Source organism: Pelodiscus sinensis, chromosome 4, assembly GCF_049634645.1.
Source record: "Pelodiscus sinensis isolate JC-2024 chromosome 4, ASM4963464v1, whole genome shotgun sequence".
NCBI classification, from domain to species: Eukaryota; Metazoa; Chordata; order Testudines; family Trionychidae; genus Pelodiscus; species Pelodiscus sinensis.
Genome location: NC_134714.1, coordinates 25,951,496 through 25,972,527, shown reverse-complemented (window position 1 = coordinate 25,972,527; position 21,032 = coordinate 25,951,496). Strand labels below are relative to the sequence as shown.

The window sequence follows — 21,032 nt, the reverse complement described above, 5'->3', positions numbered from 1 at the left end:
TCCTGGCTTGGAGTGCCCTGAGAGCCCACACTGGGCACATCACAGCACTCGGCCATCAGACCGGCTACACTTGCTGCAGGCTGCTATCTGGGGAGAGGGGTCAATTGGGGGGCTTCAGGAGAGCTTCCACCCCCAGAAGCCCGCAGAGCCAGCCCAGTCCTCCCCATCGGGGGCTCGTACCCCATTCCTCCCTCACCTCCTTCCACTTACCCTTCCCTAGCCCCCCTTCCTGATGTACAAAATAAAGAAAATGTGGTCAAAAATAGAATCTCTCTTTATTGAACAAAACTGGGGGAGACTGGGAAAAGGAGGTGGGAGAGGGGAAGAGAGAGGGTGGGAGAGGGGAGGGCAACTACAATGATCAGAGGTTTGGAAGAGGTCCCATATGAAGAGAGACTAAAGAGACTGGGACTTTTCAGTTTCGAAAAGAGGAGACGGAGGGGGGATAGGATAGAGGTCTATAAAAGCATGAGTGGGGTGGAGAGGGTGCATAAAGAAAAGTTCTTCATTAGTTCCCATAATAGAAGGACTAGAGGACACCAAAAGAAAGGAATGGGTAGCAGGCATCAAACTAGTAACAGAAAGTTGTTCTTCACAAAGCAAAGAGTCAACCTGTGGAACTCCTTGCTGCAGGAGGCTGTGAAGACTAGAACTAGAACAGAGTTTAAAGAGAAGTTAGATCAAGTCATGGAGGTTGGGTCCATGGAGTGGTATTAGCCAGGGGGTAGGAGTGATGTCCCTGCCCAAAGTTTGCGGAAGGCTGGAGAGGGATGGCACGAGACAAATGGCTTGGTCACTGTCTTAGGTCCATCCCCTCCAGGATCCCTAGGGTTGGCCGCTGTCGGCAGACAGGCTACTGGGCTAGATGGACCTTTGGTCTGACCCAGTACGGCCACTGTAAGCTAAGGGCTCAGGGTCTGGGGTCTCAGTGGACTACCTTGATTTTCATGCACACCTGCTCCTGGGTGGCCAGGCTAGCAGCTCTCCTGCCCTAGACGGCCACTTTCCTGTGCCTAGTGCGGAGGTCGTGGACGAGGTCCACGATGTCCGCACTAGACCAAGCGGGTGCCCGCCTCTTGCGGTCCCGGGCAAGCTCCCGGGAGCCGCCAGCCTGGTCCCGGGAAGAGGGGGAGGGCTGGGGGGCATCAGGTGGCTGGCTCGAGCCGTGCCAGGTGCAGGGTCTGCTAGCTGGGTGCTGCCAGGCTTGCACCTGGCACGGGCACCGTAGCCAGCCCGTGCCCTTTTAAGGGGTTTGGGGTGGGAGGGGGGCAGACAAGTTTCCCTGGTGTTGGCCAGAGTGGCCACCAGGGAAAGCTGGGGAGGGCTAGCCTCCCACTAGTTTGAATTAAGGGGCTACACAGCCCTTAATTCGAACTAGTAAGTTCGAACTAGGCTTAGTTCTCATAGAATGAGGTTTACCTAGTTCGAACTAAGCGCTCCGCTAGTTCGAATTAAGTTCGAACTAGCGGAGCGCTAGTGTAGCGCCTATCAAAGTTAATTCGAACTAACGTCTGTTAGTTCGAATGAGCTTTGTAGTGTAGACATACCCTCAGATCCAAATACTAACTTTGCAGCTGGCTTTGAACACTTTGATGGCTGAACCACTATCCCAGAATTTGGATCAGGATACAAACTTGTGTTCACCCATCCACCAAATCAAAACTTCGTATTTTTCATAGTAAGAAGCTCCAGCCTAATCTTAACCCTCAAGTAATAAAATAAAAACAGCAAAATTCTCTGCCTAAACTATCTCCTGAAAATTGTCTAAAGTGTTCTGTGATGAACCAGAAAGGCACTGAGCTCACACAGAGTGAAACAGCAAAAGTGATTTGGTGACTCTAAACGAGAGCACTAGGGTGCAGTGGGCTGTTAGATATCTTGATCAAGAATCTTTAGGTTTTTTAAAGGTTCTAACACCTTGAATCACACCTGGAAATGTATGATCCAGCAGTGCAGGGCTCAGACTGAAGTCGTCCCACCAATGGAGGTCCCTCAAGACACACGCAGCCTGCCCAGTCATTGAATCAGATCCTGTGTACTCTTGACCCACAGCCGTGAAGGAGCTTTGAGTGCTCATTCACATATCAAGTTTGCCTACTCACGTTCAGATATCAACAGCTTCCCTTGCAGTCCAGTGTCGAGGCTGCAATTTGTACCAGCTGCAGCTTCCGCTTACTCTGCCTAGACAGTCAGAGCTAGACAAAAGCAAAATATAAAATGTCCCTTCAATTCTGCTATGGCTTCAGGACCTTTTCCCCAATGGCTATAGCAGGACCATAATATTCAACATATCCAATAAGACTGACTTCTGGAGTCATTTCAAAAGCCTGTGAGCTGTAAAGAAGTTAAGCAGGAGAGGCAGGATACTAGTTACAATATTATACACCAGACGTGCTGCTCTTTAAAATATAAAAGTAAGAAATTGGCTATTGGTGCTTCAATAATATATTTCGCTACCAGAGCAATACTCCCCTCTCATTCACCCCAACATGCTGTAGTAAGCCTAGCTAAAATGCCTGAGCCTCAGAAGTTAGGAAACCCTGAAACAATGCAATCAATCCTGTCATGCCTGTGGTGAATAATAAAAGTTTATAAGAAATCCACAGCACTTCACGCTGAATGGATAAAAAATAGCACACATTTTTCAGAATGCCTGAAACACACCCCATTCCACTTGAGCAAAGCAATCAATGAAACTATTCTTCACTAAAAGATTTCCATTCTGTTTTGCTAACACACTATATTCAGTATTGATGTGTCTCTATATACAGTATGCAGACTCTGCAGTACTGGGACAACTCATTCACATGACAGTGATATCACAGTCACCCTGCATTGCTCTCACTTTGCAGAGCTCCTGGAGTTCTTTTATTAAAGCAGCACCCAACTGTGCCAGCAGAGTAAAAGAACTTGTCAGTGTTTCCCACTGAAGACTTCATTTTTAAGGGGCTTTTTTTTAAATGACCATTTTTTCTAAAGACGATGAAGCTGTATTGCAGTTGACCTCAGGATCTGGATCTACAACTGAACTTCACCAGACTTCAGAGTGTTTGGATCTGGGTATTTGGTTTGACCTATTTATAAGATCCAGGAAGTTCAGAGAAAGGTTTGAAGATTTCCTGTATGATTGAGGATCTTTGGATTGGGAGGTCAATTTTGGATTCATCCCTGTGCTAGCTGAACTTCAAATAAAGTAAGCTTTGGAGGTAGTTGGGGCACGTAAATGAACCACTCGAGCCAGACAGACTGGGATAGGAATCTTAGAAGATGAGTCTGCCTTGTGAGATTTTCCCTCCCTGACCTAGCCAGAAATACCACAGGCCTTTCTTCAAGGTATTTTGGCTCCTATGGTTGTGGTTTCCAGCTAGAAGTGAAAAGAAAGTTGAAAATGGGGGAAAAAATTGAAACAGTTAACAAAACACTTCAAAAACTTTAAAAGGCTGTGTTTAAAACTACCATTAAAAAGAGTGAACACTCAGAGATTTCTTCTCCTAAAAAAATTCACTGTCACAGCAGAACTTCACTGCGGTAACGGCTGTATACACAAATTTCACTCTGTGATTTGTGACAACAGCCCAGATGGAATTGGGATCTTCCTGCTCCAAAATCAAAGTTCTGTCCCTAGAAGAATCTCTATTACCAGTGCAGGGTCTATACCAGGCTGCTGAGAAATTCTGGAGGCAGTAGTGTATCCTAGTCAGCCAGACAAGCACGGTATGTGCCCTTTTCTGGTGTTCTCATTTCTCATCAGGAAGAAACACTGCATACAAAACTCTCTCTCTCTCTTTTTAACGTAAAACTGACTTAAATTACTAGAGTTGTTTATTATTGAAGCTAAAGAGCAGCTGAGAGGTAGGTAGCTTTGTAGGCTTTTGTTTTGCATTCGTCTAATTAAAAATTTTAAAAAAGCTAAACTTCCTAAAAGGGCATTTTAAAGCCTATTAATTGATAGTGCAGAGAAAAGGGACTTTATTCACTGGAATCCTACGGTGATGGAAAGGCAGGAGATGCTATCATGGAAGGCTCCTAGAACTTGATGTTGCTTGTAGTTCTGGAGCTATCCCGGGAAGTGCTATTATACCCATTTTATAGATGAGGAACTGAGGCATAAAGGAGGTGTGTGGTGGGGTAGGAATGGAATCCTAAGCAGAGGCAAAAGCTCTAACCACTGGATCAGCCTTCCACTCAAAAGCAGCTCTCCTCCATTACTATGCACTAGAAGCCTCTTTGGATCCAGCCCATGGATGTTTTGGATTCTGGCTAAAATTCTCATAAATATATAGAGAAGTTGGAATCCTTAAGGGTAGGAAACAATCCCTGAAAATACTGTAACTATAACTTAGTTCCCAACCCCAACATTAACACAGTCCACAAGCTACATGCTAAGAATGGCACTCTGAAAACGTGCATGTTCTGGAAGGAGAAAGAGATTTTAATCAAAATCATAATTTTATTTCACTCAACCTAGCCTTCCCTGGAATCACATTCCAACTGCCACTTGAAGGTGTGCTTAATATGGACACATTTTGAGGGTGAGAACATCAGCATATGAATGCACAAGCAAAGGGGATATGCCACACAAAGAAGGGGGTGTGTCCAGCTGTACAATCCTCTGACCATATCTTAGTCAACAGAAAGGTCAGTGGGAGTCAGCTGGTCTAGCCAGAAGGGTTTGAACAGTCCTCAAGCTACCTTACTTATACTGTGGGGTCAAAGCACTATCAGCTACCTTCAGACAAGGGAAGTGAACGCTTTGAACTCACGGTGGGTGCATCTGAGCTTTGAGCCCCATTTATAAGGACACATTATTTGGATTCAGTATCAGAATAAGAATATTCCACAAGGATCATGATTGCAGCAATGCCATCTGTCCCCTTTAGGCATATTGTTTCTTTATTATTACTGTATGAGAAATATGAACTTAAAAGAAATGATAGACTCGTTGAGCAAAATGTCCAGTATGTTGAGAACAATTTCACCCATTTCAGCAGTTCACCCCATGTATCGAAGGCCCAGGTTGTGCTTATATGGTAAAAATATAAATGCAAGCTTCTCATTTTCCAGGTTTGGATTTTGTACTTGAGTTTATAAGGATGGGATAAACTTAGTTGAGGAGCTAGGGAAAGAAGGAGGTTTGCACTGTATCTCTGTCATGCCAAATACACTGAAGGAAGAGCAAGACTTTCATTCTGTGGAGCGAGATGTCCTTGACAAAAGTGACCACAGTACTCTGCAGTTAACTATGTGTCTTATTACATAGGTCTGAAACAGCAGTCGACCAACATAGACAATCAGGTCCTCTCCAACCCTACTTAGATAGTAATGCACAGATGCCCTTTTTCAGGTATAGTTTTTGATGAATACATTGAGAAATAATTGCTAACAAATGTATGCCTCACTTTTCTTTTTGTGCATACCTATACTGTACGAAGAGTTAAACATGAAAAAGAACAAAGATAAGCAGTAAAAGACAACATCCGCTCTCATTTCAATTTCCTGGAAGGAAAGTGCGGTTGGGCAGATGGTGCTTTTTTGTTTTTGTAAACTAAATGATCAGATGTAAATAATGTACACTATATATACTATAAAGTTACGTTGAAGGTGAGGTGCCATGTGCAGTGAAAATTTTCCATATTGTTGTGAGTTTTTCTCAGGTTGATTTTTTTTTCTTGAGTATTTTTTTACTCCAATACCAGCATGTGTACTGAACCCACCACCTGCCTATTCAGATTTTTTTCCCCAGCACTGTTTATTTCAGGGGGCTAAGTTAGACTTGTTTCTTTAACAGGGATCCATTCTGAATCCATAGGTATTTAGGATGCTGATCTTGGGTCCTTGGTTGAAGTAGAAGAGAATGGCTGATAATTTGGTCTTAGGTGAGATCCACTATTTCTTCATGTCATTTTTGTTCATTTCCTGCCGGTTCATCATCACCTGAAGAGTCCTTTTCTTGTGTCATTGACCCCATGTTATTTTTCCATCATGAGTATCCTCCTTGAATTTCCTTTTGGTACTAAGACATAAGCGTTTTGAGAATAAGTGTAGTTTTCATAACTCACTGACTGTTCCAATAAATAGAGAAGGCCAGGGCCAAAAAAACCCCAACAATCCATTCCCAAATGTTTAAACATGGTTATGACCCAAATATGTTATAAAATGGTCACCTCTTGTCTGAATGGACAGAAAAAAAGCAATTTATTATAGCGACATTAAAAAATAACAATATACCTTTGGTATCTACCAGGATTGAGATGTGGTTACTTCAATATATTATAATAATTTATTTTATGTCCATAAAAGACAGCATCTACACTGGCTTTCAGGAAGCCAGGGAACCCTTCCATAGTTACACCTCTACTAAGGTAGCTGTGCCAGTGCTGACAGAATTGATACATTCACGCAGACATGGTAGTGGGTTCATACCACATTTCATCAAATCATGTTCAAGCAGCTCAACATGACACAGTGGTTAAAATGCTTGCAGCCACTACACCCCAGTTACATAAGTGCTCTTTCCATTGTTATCACCAGTAGATTTGAACAGTGTAGAAGGTGAGAAGTGGAAGGAAGGCAAATGTCAAGGACCCAGACTTGGACTCTGACCAATAGGGAGCCAGGAAAAATGTCTGATCAAGTCTTTGATTAGTTGCAAGTTGGCCACACCTCTTTAAAGAAAATTGTACTTCTCTGTGGTTCAAGATAAACTAACATCACAATTCTCTCCCAGAGTGAAACAAAGAAAGCAGCAGCAATGGCACATCGATTCAGAAGGGCCACATCTGGTGACACCAGAAGAGACAGCTGAGCTGAGGCTGAGGCTGAGGCTCAGTCTCCACAATAAACGATGGAGCTTATCTGAAGTAGGTCCTAGAATACTTCTAATACTTTCTTCATGTATGTGGGAGTTGAAAGAGTTGTGTTACAAAGAAAGACTATTTGGTTTCTAGTGGACAAGTGGTCATCCAGAATGTATCCTGTACATGTGCAGCCTTTAAATTTATTACTGAGTCTTGTGAGAATTATGAAAGATTTCCTTTAATCTGGAGCACAGTGGTGACAACTTTTGTGATTTTTATCATGAGTTGTTTGCTCTTTGTGCTAAAGCCTCAGCTCGTGGAATCAAGTGATTAACACAAGAATCTCAGTTTTCATTTTGAAATAAAAAATTTCTAGTCCTTATTGTTGAGAATAAAAGCTTGTAAACATGACCCGTCTGAGCTCTATGGGCTCCAAAACCAGAGGAAAATAAAATAACCATTTTTGAACAATCTCATGATTATGAGGGTCCTGGACTCATGATTTTTCAATGGGTGGTGTTCAGGGCCAGCTTTAGGAAGTGCAGGGCCCAATTCAAACGGGGCCCCGCAGCAATTTTCATTGGAAACCCCCCCACACACAAAAAATCCCCCGCCAACACACACACACACACACTCCCGCAGCACAGGAAAACCCTGCGCTAAACTCACATCTCCTGTGACACATGCAGCCAACACACTTCTCCTCCAGGGCTGGCCAGAGGCGGCAGATTTGTATAATTTTTTGGTGGTGCTCCATTAGCCACACCCCTGACCCCTGTTAACTACGCCCCAACCCCCATTAGCCACACCACCTCATCCCCATTAACCACTCCCTGACCCCATTAGCCACACCTCCGACCCACAGTAACCACGCCCCAACCCCCATTAGCCACACCCCCTGATCCCCGTTAACCAGGCCTCTGGAGGTAACACACTTGGGGCAAGATGGACATATGACCAAAAGCAAAAGGTGTCAAGTCACCCTTCTCAAAGGACTTTTCCCACCATCCTCCTACCAACAGGGATTAGTTTGGCCCCCACCAACCCCCCCTCATGCAACTATCCTGCAATTGCATTAACTGAATGTGTGTGACATTAACTCGGGGACAGAGAGGCTGGGGGAAGTGTTCCCTCTAAGGCTATGTCTACACTCGTGGCTTCTTGGCAAGTACAGCCATTCTTGCACAAGAACCCACACAGCAGCCACACTACCCGCCTGCTCTTGTGCAAGGAAATTTACAGTATGGCGTGGTAAGAGAGAGTGTCTTGCACAAGAGCAATGCTCTTTTCTAACAGGTGTAAGTTCTCTTGCACAAGAGGGCAGTGTGGATGCTCAGAAGGAATTTCTTGTGCAAGAAACCCCTATGGTTAAAATGGCCATTGGAGCTTTCTTGCTCAAGAGAGCGTCAACTCTGCCATGGATGCTCTTGTGCAAAAGCACAGCTTAGTGTAGACATAGCCCAAGAGTTTCCTCCCATGAGCAGAATGGATTTTGTGTTGTTCACCTGTACTGAGTTCATGTGGCTGGTTTGGATGTGCCACTGTGGCACCCAAGTTATTAATAAATATTTTATAAACCTTTACCTTGTCTCTCTGCTGCCATGTCTCCTTCCCTTGCTCCATCAGCACCCCTGGTGCCTGCTGCCCCCCAACTCCTCACCCTCCTCTGCTGTCCTGACTCCTGCCCATCTCACTGCCCTCAGCCCTCCTGCAACCTGCCCCCTCCACCAGCCCTTATCTCCCCCCTGGGCCAACTCCTCCAGTAGCCCCACTCTGATCATGTGAGCTACCCATCCTTATCCCCTCTTCTAACACCTCCCTCTACACACCTGCCCTGCCTCTTTCCTCTGGTGCTGGTCCCTCCTCTGCAGATGTCTGCCCTTCTGCTTCACCCCAGAATCCCCTGGCACCTGCACCTTCCCTTAGCCCTGCACTCTCCTGGTGCCTCCCCCTTCCCTTACTGCCCGTGCCCCCTTTGTCCTCTTTTTCCCTGATGCCCACCCCCTCACCACTCTCTTCCCCATTCCCCTCCTGCCCCTCTGTGCCCTCATACATGACTTGCTCCATTCCCACCTTTCTCATGCCCACCCCTTCTTTCAAGCCTTCTCCCAGAACCTTCTCCTCCTCTTTAGCCCCCAATGCCCTTCCCCTCTTCTCTCCTAGCATCACCCTGTCTCTCCTCCCACTGACACCTCCCCTCCTTCCCTTTTCCTCATTGTCTGCACTTGGCCCCCTGACATTTGTCTCTCCTCCACACTGTCTCTTGGTGCCTTCCTCTTTCTTCTCCCTCCCCATCTGCACAAGCCCCTTCCTCTCCCACCCCTCCCCTATCTTCTGCCTTCCACTTTGCGGGGCTGGAGTCTGCCCTCGGGCCCCGGACTCCAAACCTGGAACTAGGCCGCTTGACGCAACATAGTGCCGAAGAGTTTTAAAGTCCTGGGCCATGACGTCATGTCACACCCGGGCATCTCGCCGCTCACCTGCAAATGCTGCGCATGGCAGCAGCAGCAGGTGAAGGGAGCCACACTAAAGCCGTGCACAGCGGGGACAGTCCAGGACCGAGAGGGATGCTCTGGGGATGGGGTGGGAGAACGTAGGGGGGGCCAGCACCTGAGGGCCGGGGCCCGTTCCAGGCAGAGCCGAGGGGAGAGACCCAGCTCCACATATTGCTGGAGCTGGGCCCCTGGCTCTGAATATTAACTTGCCGCCCATGGTGCCCAGCACATTTCTGGGTCCAGGGCGCAGGCCCCTTTAGGCGCGGGGCCCCATTCGGGGGAATCGGGCTAATTGGCCTAAGGCTGGCCCTGGTGGTGTTTTCAATATTCAGGACATGATATCCAGGACTAGAACATGTTAGCTGTAATAACTTTTCTTATGATGACTCAGTACATCTGCAAAACAGTAGGAATTTTGATAAAAAATGAGAAATCTTCCTCTTAGGTTGGAACTTTCTTGACAAACAAATCAGAATTTAAAACAAACATGTCAGGTTGTTGTTTTTGTTATTGTTTTGTCTTGTTTTTGTTCTCAGTACAGCACAGCCTTGACTTAAATATTAAAAATAAAATAAAATAAAATAAAATAAAATAAAATAAAAAAATAAAATAATGGAGTAAAAAGAACTTTGGTGCAGAAGAAACTCAGACTGTCTCTCTCTGCCAGTTAGCTTTAAAACCTCAGAATGAGATACATCTTCTCTAGTCACATAGGCTATGTCTAGACTACAGGGTTTTTTCAAAAAAGGTGGCCTTTTTTCAAAAAAACGTCACCTGCGTCTATACTGCTGCTGCAATCTTTCAAAATTAAATCAAAAGAACAGTGATTTTTTTTGACAGCGGTAAACCTCATTTTATGAGGAAGAACACCTTTTTTTCGAAGGAGTTCTTCAAAAAAAATGGCGTTCTTGACCACAAACAGGGCTTTTTCGAAAGAGAGCACCCAGATCGCTTTTTCGAAAAAGTTGTGGCTGCCTAGATGACCTCTTTAAAAGAGGCTTTTTTGAAAGATTCTTTCGAAAAAGCTTCTTTCAAAAGAAGCATGTAGTCTAGATGCACCCAAGAGAGAAGACAAAATAAATAGAGCATAAAGTTTCAGAAGACACAGGTTAGCAGCTCAGAAATCAACCTTTTTGCGTACTATTCTGATGAGCACTTTCTTTACAGTAAAGAAGCAGTTCCTTCCATGGCAGACATATGCTGCTGATGTGTGCTAAAGGCAGGAATCAAGGAAGTGGAAATGGCAAGAAGAGACATTAAAAAACCAGCAGTCTATCATAAGAAGGTACTCAGTTTCCAACTGCTGGAGCTGACAAACTTAAAACATGTAGGGCCAGATATGGTAAACTATACGCATGAAAAAGAATAGGCTTTGAAAAGCTGGGCCAAATCCTCTGCTGGCGTAAAGTGTCATCAGTACTTGATTCACTTCTACAGAGTTCTGATGATTTACATATTGGGTTGTTGATAAAAATAGATCTTAGGACATTTTTGGCCTCCTTAGGAAAACATTCTCATATAAAAGCATGTATATCACTATCCTTAAAGAAGGTGCCATCTATGTTTGCAATAGATAGCTCTAAGAAAGAAGGTTGCTTTCAGTCCAAAGTCATCTATTCTGAGGGTAGTACACTTTGCTCAATTTCCATTCTGAACTTTTAAATTAGGCTACTGAAACACTCTTGAGTTCCACTGTTGCAGGGATTTGCTACTGAGCCAAGTTTTCAATTGCAGTTATTAGAGCTGGTGCAAATTTCTCAAAAGTTGATTTTGTTTTTAAAGAAAATACTCCCCACCCCTATTTTCCATTCTGACATCTTGGGGTTTTGACCATCCCTAAATATGTTTATTAATTATTTTGAATGGAGCTCAAAACTTAATGAGAGAGAGAATGTTTGCAAACTTGATAGGAATTAAATGACTGATCAGTTACCAAACAAAATTAAGGCAGATTACAGGTCTTGATTGCACAGGGTGTATAGATAGCACATGCAGGAGAGTTGTAAACAAAATTTAGTAAACCAGAAAAGCATCAATGCAGTATGGAGCTGGATAATCAGAAATCTCATATCTGATTTTCCTCTCTCTTGAAAGACTCACTTCATCATACGAGCCATCTTCTTTGTTTGGTGAGTGGGCCCAGACTGCCCACTGTTCATTACAACTAGCGAAGATGTAGAAATCAACAGAATAATATATTTCGTCTCTGGCATTATAAGAATTCAAGTTCAATTTTTATTTTACTGCACAACCACTCTATAGTTCACAGTATGATTCTTGGTTGCCTCCATAGATTAACAGGAGATAGAGAACAGGAAAAACAATCCCCATCTTTTCCCCCTAGTACTACTTTTTTTCATCTTATAGCAGTTCACTTCCTAAAATATATAGTAATATTAAATGAGCTACACATTTAATACTAAGCTCTTCTCTCAGAAGCTATTTGTTTTGAACAAATTGGTATGCAGTGGCAATCTAAAATCAAGGTCTTCAATTTATGGCCAACTGATGGCCTGCACCAATAACATAGTAGGAACTTAAGAGCCAGTCTTAATTTTTATGCAGTGGAGCATAATGATACAGCTGCTCTCTTTGGGTATGTGTACACTGCCACCCTAGTTCAAACTAGGGTGGCTAATGTAGGCATTTCAACTTGCAAATGAAGCCCGGGATTTAAATATCCCGGGCTTCATTTGCATGTTCCCGGGCGCTGCCATTTTTAAATGCCCCGTAGTTCAAACTACCTGCCCGTGGCTACACGTGGCACAGACTAGGTAGTTTGAATTAAAGCTCCTAATTTGAACTACCATTATTCCTCCTGCAAGGAGGGCTTCATTTGCAAGTTCAAATGCCTATATTAGCCACCCTAGTTCGAACTAGGGTGGCAGTGTAGACACACCCTTCTTGTGTACAGTGGTTCAGCCCATGAAGAATATAAGCATCATCATGCAGGTTTTATCTTGATCTGCGTGGCCTATGTCCTACAGAACTCCCTCTGGCCCCTTCTGGCTCATGGGAATCCATTTTGGCCTTGAGGCCTGTATAATGTTATTCGATCTTTTCAGCTTGAGGGTTTACAGCTAGGCTGCATGGTGGTTAATTTTTAAAAATGAACTTATAGAGATAACTCACCTGTCTATGTGGGTGACTTTTAAAAATGCAAGGTCATCATTTCCTCCCCTCCCTCCTTCTTGCTGGCTCTGCACGTGTGTCTGACTGAAACTCTATATAACCGGTGGTTTGTTATGTGGTCACCAAACTGTTTCTCAAGTCCTTTAAGGTGTTTCACATACCAGGTGGCCTACCGGATGTTCAGTTTGGTTTAAGTTCTGCAGAATCCAGTTCAGCTTCAGTGATGGTCACAGAAACAGAGGAAATAGAGCAATGCCACTGAATTAAGCAGAGTGATGAAATCTTCTTCAGATGCAATTGTGTTAGCAATTAGAGTTAAACAAGAGTTTACAGAAATGCACTGGATTTCTAACCAGTGATAACTATGACTGCAGCAGGCTGTTTTAGCTCAGATGAATATATCTCAATCTAATTTGAATTAGCAAGATGCTTTGATTCCAAGAAGTGGGTCTGGAAAACTCATGAAAATAGGCTTTTCACTTGAGGTTGTCTGTACTTGCTGGATAAATCAAGAGTAACTCTACTGAAATCAAAGTCAAAGGAAATTCAGACCTCTTGTGTTTGGCTGTAAAAAAAAGTCTAACTAGGTTGTCCATGAGAGAGAGAAATGTTCAGATAGTTGTCTTGAAAAATTCTTACCTATATTTTTCTTATCATATTACCTTTCACCATAAGATAATTATATAATGACTACTAAGGAAAACATTATAGACAGGTAGTAAGTGAGTATTATAATTAACAAAACTGAACAAGGAAGAACAGATTTAAGTCTCCTCTACCACCACAGTTAATAATTTTTTTTTGTTTTTGTTTTTTTGCTGAACAAGTACAACAATCTCAGGCCAAATACTGAATCCTGAATCATTATTTTAATCCTAATAATATTGTGCATATCAAACATATTCAGAGGAAATAATTATAACTCTAAAAACTTGAGTGATTATCAGAGAGTAAGAAAAATGCACAGAAAAAACCTCTAGAAAGCACTTCAGATGCTTTGGCTTTTGTCACCAAAGATCTAGAGTCAGGCAGACTATATTATGCATAAATACTTACCACCCCAAACTGTCATGAGCAGCTGTAACATACCCACTAGAAGCAATCTCCAGTTGGTTCTATATAGATGGGGACAGCCCCATTAATTGAATTGTTTTTAATTCCCTTGAACCCAAGAGTAATTCTCTTCACCTATTATTTGAAATTAAACTCAAGTAATTTACAAATCTGTTTGACCACAAACTACCTCTTAAGCAAACCAAAGAGTTGGATAGTTTACTTCCACAATACTCTACAGAGTTTCATTATTGCAGTCATGACAAGAAAGGAAAACTGAAAGGCTATTCAGGTTTTTTAATTGCTATTTTTTTGATATTACTGCCATTGTTATGTGATCCCAAAAGATTCAAAGCAGAGGAAACTGGAAAGGCAGTTTGCTCACTGGGCCAAAGGCTCCCAGCCAATCACAACAAACATGGAGCAGTGGCGGTCTGAAAGTGCAACTCTGGGTGTTAGAGAACATGCTGTTCTCTGAAGGTAGGACAGTTTAAACCTTGTTTCTTTTTATGTTGTTAAGATACTACCTAAAAAAAAGTTACATAATGCAGATAGGGCTAACCACCTAATATCTGATATTTAGGGCAGGTAATTAAATGTATATAATTTAATTCTTGAGTTAGATTATATCCCAATTTGGGATATTTTACAGCTCTAGCAAGCCTTGACAGACATTTTATTAGTGATGAGATTTGTGTATATACATTATTTTCTTAACCTTTTAACTTCATAGCTCTGGATTACCAAATTTTAAGATTCAACAGTGCAACTGGATTTTTTTATGGTGTGGTGAAAAGAGTACCTGATAACAATTTTCTATAAAATATATTTATGTGTTTTGAATCCACATAAGAACACATATGCATTTAAAAATACAACAGATTAAACAGATTTATTTTAAAAGCCTAAAAGATGACTCAAAATTCATTTACATAATTTTATGGTGCCCTATCTGAGGCTAACCAGTTTAGTATCAATAGAGCAGACCCAATTCTCACTTTCATTTTGTAAATAGGAACAACTCCACTGACGTCAACGCTCTTATACCCATGTAAGAGGAGATACAGACCCAATGAGAGAAACTATTTTTAAAATTTTGTAATCTCATTCTTGTTAATATAGTTTCCTAAGAGGAAACCTTAGTGCTAAATAACTAGTAAGTGCTTTATTTTTAACAGTGAATATGATTATCCTTTCAAACATATTCTGCATTTCATTTTTTACTATGAAAGTTATTCGTTGTCCAATTTTAAGCTGAAAAAGTATAAAAGTCCATTTGACTTCACTAGAGCAGAACTAAAGGATTTTTTGAACTAAGATTAAATTGATGTATCTAGAGTTTCTGTCATTGTAATGTGACATTAGGAGGATACTCAAACACTAGCTTTTTGACTATAAGTGTCCTACTAAAGTAGAAGTCTACTGCAGAGTGCTTTTTGATGTATCAAAGAAACGGAACTATCTTTCAAACTATATTCATATTCTAACCTTCTACCATCAATGTAAAGTAATAGCAGGGCTAAAGCATGATTGCTCTCCCCCCCCCCCTTTTTTTACCAGTTTCCAGAAGTCAGTGTTATGAGGAATTGCCTAGGCTTGAATAAAATAGTCAGGTTTAAATGTACCTAAAAACTGTGCTAATTAGATTTTGGCCTTTTACCATTATTTTATCTTAGTCTTCTTCTCCCTTCCTGCCTGCTGTTGCTGTGTCTTTGCTATGGCACTCCAAGCAAATGACTTGCAAAAGTGGAGATACTCCCATTGGGTCCATCAGAAAATATTTCTGTATCATGTTGATGGACAGTACTTCTGCTGCTGTGCAGGACCTTTCCAGCTCTGTTTCAAAACCCCAAATATATGTAGTTGATGTTACCATTGCTACCATGTCAGGGGAGCAGAGGGGAGGGGGAGGAGGAACTGCTCTAAAAGACCCTATCCTTATTTCATGAAAATCCTTAGTGAGGACTGGCTACTTCTCTGAGCCCTGGTCTGCTCTAGGGCGTTATTTCAATATAACACCCATAGGTCAAATTTATAAGGGGTGCATCCACGTTATCAAGACTGCTGTTTCGAAATAACAGGCTGCTTATTTCAAAATATGTACTCTTACTCTCCTTGGGGAATTTCAGAATAGTTGTTTTGAAATAGCATTAGTATGGATTCTGCGGTGCTTCTATTTCAAAATAACTACTCCCTAGAGTAATTCGAACTAATTACTCCATAGAGCTTCCTGGGCTCTAAGTCAAGGTAGCATTCCACATTAACAGAGCCTGCCTCAGACTAATTTTGAGGCTTCACCATAGTGGTGACATGCTATTTTGATGTTGTAAAATTGGGAGTTATTACGTAAAATGTAGTTATTTCGAAATGATTTCCTAGTGTAGACATGGCCTGAGAGGCTCTGACATGCTTGGGGGATCACAGCAGCATCCGCACCTATGCATGGTCCAATAAAAGATATAGGTGAATGTTGCAATGACTCTCGGGCTATGTCTAGACTACAGAGCTTTTCTGGGATACCTCCAAGGAACACATCCACTTTTTAGGAACAGTTTCCAAAAAAGTAGACGTGTTCTTTTGGTATCCTTGTATTCTTTTCAGTGAGAGGAATAAGGCATGTTCTGAAAGAGGAATTTTTTCCGAAATTTGGCCCCATGTAGATGGGCAAATTGTGGAAAAGCATCTTTCGGAAAAAAAAAAAAAGCAGAAAAAGATACGCAAATTGTGCTTTGCAATTTGTGTCTTTTTACGACTTTTCTCTGCAATGTACACATAGCCTCCACATGAATAGGGTATCTACAGACTGAGGAATTTACAACACAGAGAGAGCAGAACTGGATTCTTATATGTGTATTATATGCTTTTGTAGGGAAAGATAGGTTCAGCCAAAACTCCTCATAATTACATCGTTAGAAAATGGAATTTCCATCCTGCATGAATTCTGACACTCTGAATATTGGTTTTTGCTTTGAATTAGGATAAAAAGTCAAAATTTTCACAGAACAGAGATTCAAAATTATATGATTTCAGAAATATATAAATGGCCTTATTGAAAGGGTTTGTCTAAATAATGTTAAAATGTCTTAAAATTATAGAATCAAAGGATTACAAGGGGCCATAAAGTTCATTTAGTCTCACCCCCTGTCAAACTGAAGGATTTGTAGTATCTACACCATCCAAAACAGGTGGCTATCGAACCTCCTTTTGAAAATTTCCAGTGAAAGAGCTTCTAAAACCTCCCAAAGCAGTTTCTTCCATTGTTCCACTGTTCTTACATCTTGTTTTGACAACGCAATACAACACAACATATTTAAGATGGTTTTATTGGAAATGAAAGGAGCCTGCAGTCCAACGTCCTCTCTCCACAAAACTACTAACACAGTAGTGAAGTCTTTTAATGCTTTCCCTCTCCTTCCCATTGCACTGGTGACTAGTTCAAAGCTAGATGAGCAAGTAGTTTAATCTGCAACTCCAGCAGGTGCTTGGCCTCATTGTTAGTTCCAACTCCTAGTGTAAATGTGCCTCCATAGTGACTATAATCATAGAGAACATCCATTACAAACAATGGCTATGTTGTTACTTGTATATTCCAACATTATTCACAAAAGTAAAATACAATCTAACTACCAGGCGCTAAAGGCAAAAATCAAACTAAAATGATTCTACTACTGAGTGTTTCAACAGGACAATTCTAAAGACTGAACTCCTCTGTTGAACTGCAGTCCCCGGGCGGCAAGCCATCAGCACAGGCATAACATGTGGTTCAACTACAAATAGAAAGGACAACCTCTAGGAGTGCAGAAGTAGGTTCAGTTTTAGGCCTTATTGACTTTTTATTCAGTTTGCTGAGGTAACCAATCATTCCCAGTTACAATGGGGGAACACTTGAGAACTGAACCTGAGACCAGCTATAATTTCTTAAGCAGCTATCAGATGGCAATGATTTGCATTGCAGACATTATTGAACCCGCCACAAATAAATGAACAGCTCTGTATTCCATGACAAGTTTCCTGAGTTGTTCAACCTTTTATGTTTTCCTCTAGATACACAGATAGAAGCTTTTCAAAGACTCTTTAGACTCTTTTCTTTATGCAATGAATTGCAAACATTGGAAGTACTGTAGTATTAAGCTCAATGAGCGGCTGGTAATGTAACATACTGATGATGCTTCCAGATGTTTGATCTCATACAATAGTGCTGGATGCTGATGACACAGTTGATATTTTTCATTTCTGTAACTCTGTCAGACCACAAAGAGAATAAGACAATACAAGTAAAAGTGTGACAAAACCAGTCTCTATGGGCAAACTTTAAATCAATTTTTATCATTGGAAATTGGGCACAACTCCATTGAAGTTATTGGAATTACTGGAAATTGACATTTGTGTAAATGAGAGAAGAACTTTCCATTCAATTTTGTGGCGTTCCTGAGGTTTAATTGAGAACAGAATTGGGGTTTGAACTGTCCCCAATTTTTTTGTTTTGTTTTTTTGGTAAACATATTAATTTAACTCTGAGGCCCAGGGCTATTGCAGTCTGAGCAATTTTCATTCACTCTGGCTTAAAGATGGCCCAAGATTTCTTCCCCAGCCCTCACCCCAACATAAGGTAGCTCCAACTTGACCTCCTTCTTATGGCAGACCACAGCATAGTTGGTGCACCCAACTCAATTTCCCCTGTCAGATAAGCCAAGAAGTCCACTACAGATTCTTGTGCCTTAATAATAATCAGCTTTCTTAAGCATATCAACCACAAGTACCAAAACATAGTTCACTTATCACTACAGTGCATGTAGTCATAAAAATGCCATGCTTCTCACATGTTATATGCCTTTTTCCACGTTTGAACTCTGTCAGTTTTCTTCTATCTCTCTTCCAGGACAGCCACACACTCCTTCCAGATGGAGTGCAAGCCCACACTTCCCAGAGAGAATCTTCTGCAGCCCCTCAATGTAGGATTGTCTTTATTGGGAGAGCATCTGTTCCTGTTCCTAACCCACTCATAGTTCCCCTAGGTCCTGTTCTCCAGCATGGAGATGTCAGCAGATAAGTTCCTTCAGTGAGCCCCTGCCTTCACCCCTCTTTGGTCCTCAGCTCCAGATCTCCCACTTACAGTCAGTAAAAAATAAAATAAAATAAAAAATCCTGTATTGCTGTTCCTTCTGCCTCCACCATCTGCCATTTCTGGCTCTCTGGCTTGGAGAGGTCAGCTGGTGAACAAATCCTCTTGCTTTTCTCCTGACTTCAGTCTGTCCCCCCTCTCCCGCCACTGCCCCACCCCCAGGAAATACTTTCTGGATTTTTCACAGATCTTCTCTAGTCCTAGGACCTTTGGCAGCTCTCAACTGCCTTCCTGACTCACCTGGCAGGGGTCAAATGCTTCTTTTCTGTCTGATTCTGGCTGCCCTGAACTGGATTGTTCTCGAACAGAGTTTCTCCCTTGCCAGGTTTCTCCCCTAAGATTATCTCTTATTGACAGCCCAGGTGTTGCTGTTCTCTCTAACTGGCCAAACTGGGAGCACTGAGGAATTAGACATATTTAATTTACAAGAGCCAGCCACACTGTGAAGGCTCTAATTCACCTTCCCTCAGTTACTATTGTTATTACAGGGGGCCAGACTAAGACCAGGAGCCTGTAGTTCTATGCACTATAAATATATATAGCGAAGGATACATATCCCCAACATGTTTGTTATTGGACAAAACAATCCAAGATTAGGAGGAAAGCAGTATTCTTACCATCTCCATATTACAGGAAAGGAACAGATACGCAGAGAGGAGAAGAAACTTGCCAAGTGACACATAGCAGCTCAGAGACTAGAGCCTGTGTCTATTGATTCTCAATCCAACATGGGAGGCATGTTAATGGGATCACACTGCCCTGAACAGCTTCTTGCAATCATAATTTGGTTGTTCTGTGTTGAAATATAATTCTTTTCAGAAGTCTCCAAACTCTTTTGAATACTCTCATGAAAGAAATAGAATTAACTATAAAGAAAAACAGTATTTAGAAACTTTCTGATAGATTGAACCTTTGATGTTTACACCACAAATAGCCAAGATATGTATTTGTTTCAAGAACCAGAACTTAGATTACAGTACTTACAATGCACTGAGAAAGAAAGTAGCTCACACTTCCATAGCGGTTTTGAATCTGCATGTCATTTTAGCATGAAATTCAGTGGTGATGACACACTGGGAGCAAGCCAGTTGAGGGATGGTACCATTTTTAAAAAGTCACTTTCCTGACTATATTTAACTTTCCGTTTAAGGGTTCAGACAGTAAAGACACAAAAAAATAAAAAACTAAGTCTCTGTTCTTCATTCAGTCCATTTTTGAAGTTTCTGATATTGCAATGAGTACAGCATACAAATCATCCTCTGTTCTCAGCCAGCTGAAGATGGCTCAAGGATCTCTTAACTGCCATAGAAGGTAATATGCTGACCACTGGGGGAACCCCAAAACTAAATGAAATTCACAAACTTTCAGTAACTGATCATTCTCATTTTCAATCAAGCTGAATTGAATGATGGTGGAAGTTGCTTGGTCAACAACCATCTGACCTGTTTCATTCCTCACTGCAAGATATGAGACATCCCTATTGAAGTCAATAGTAATTACTCCTAGTTTTCATAGTCCAAATCTTCAAACTAAATCTCTCCATTAGTCTACAGAATGGATACAACATGGGGAGTACCAGTGCCAATGTAAACTCTCTTTTTTAAAAAACAATTAAATACTACATTTATGTAAGGTTTGAAAATAATGTGTTTCTTGCTCAAGCTACCAGAACATACTTTGGTGACTGGTTTATATTATTAGTGATCACAAATAAGTACATTATCTCATGTATCACCATATAGTACTTACTAGCTGATATTGACTTATTAATGTTGGCATCTATGTATGGTGGGTAGGAACAATTGTGTGCCTGTTAAAATGTTAAACTTGCATTAATTAACAGGAAAGCAAAAAATGTCTCTTAGAAAGTATCTATTTAAATAGGTTAAGAGTACATCTTTGTGCAGTTTTTAGAACATAACTTGAAGAAAGCAGGTGAAACTCACTCCATGTTTTGTTACAAATGTAAAATTCTGCCCAAGTTTACTGAAGTCTGGATACATATCAAGAAAACCTCTCCCACAGGGGTAATAGTGAGATACATTAAGTATTAATTCTTGTAAAAATATATTCTTTAGCTCTCCTGCAAAATAAAGAAAATATTATAACAAAATAAATTACTTTCCAGATTTCATTTTTAATTTACAGGATATGTTCTGCTCTTATCTGCTCTAACATAATAGCATTATTGTGTTTTAATGGCTATAAATCTAAAGCAAGTAAGGGGGACAATCTGGCCAGTTTATTTTTAAAATAGCCAAACTGAGCTCTTTCAAATGTGTTTGTGTGTGTGTGAGTATATATATATATAACATTATACATTATATAACACTCATCGTAATATTTATAACACAATATAACAATTATATAGAATTATTATATTATAGATATTACATATATATTACATATATAATATAAAAGATATTACACATT

General features: G+C 41.2%; 1 long non-coding RNA gene across 1 annotated transcript in view; it reads left to right on the top strand.

Moving 5' to 3' along the window:
* Positions 1–2,819: 2,819 nt before the first annotated feature.
* LOC112545916 (uncharacterized) overlaps positions 2,820–21,032 on the top strand; it is a 28,958-nt gene continuing 10,745 nt past the window's right edge. Inside the window, exons 1-2 of the long non-coding RNA XR_012903137.1 lie at positions 2,820–3,193; positions 6,728–6,860. This is a non-coding gene — a long non-coding RNA (uncharacterized LOC112545916). The remainder of the gene's footprint in view (positions 3,194–6,727; positions 6,861–21,032) is intronic.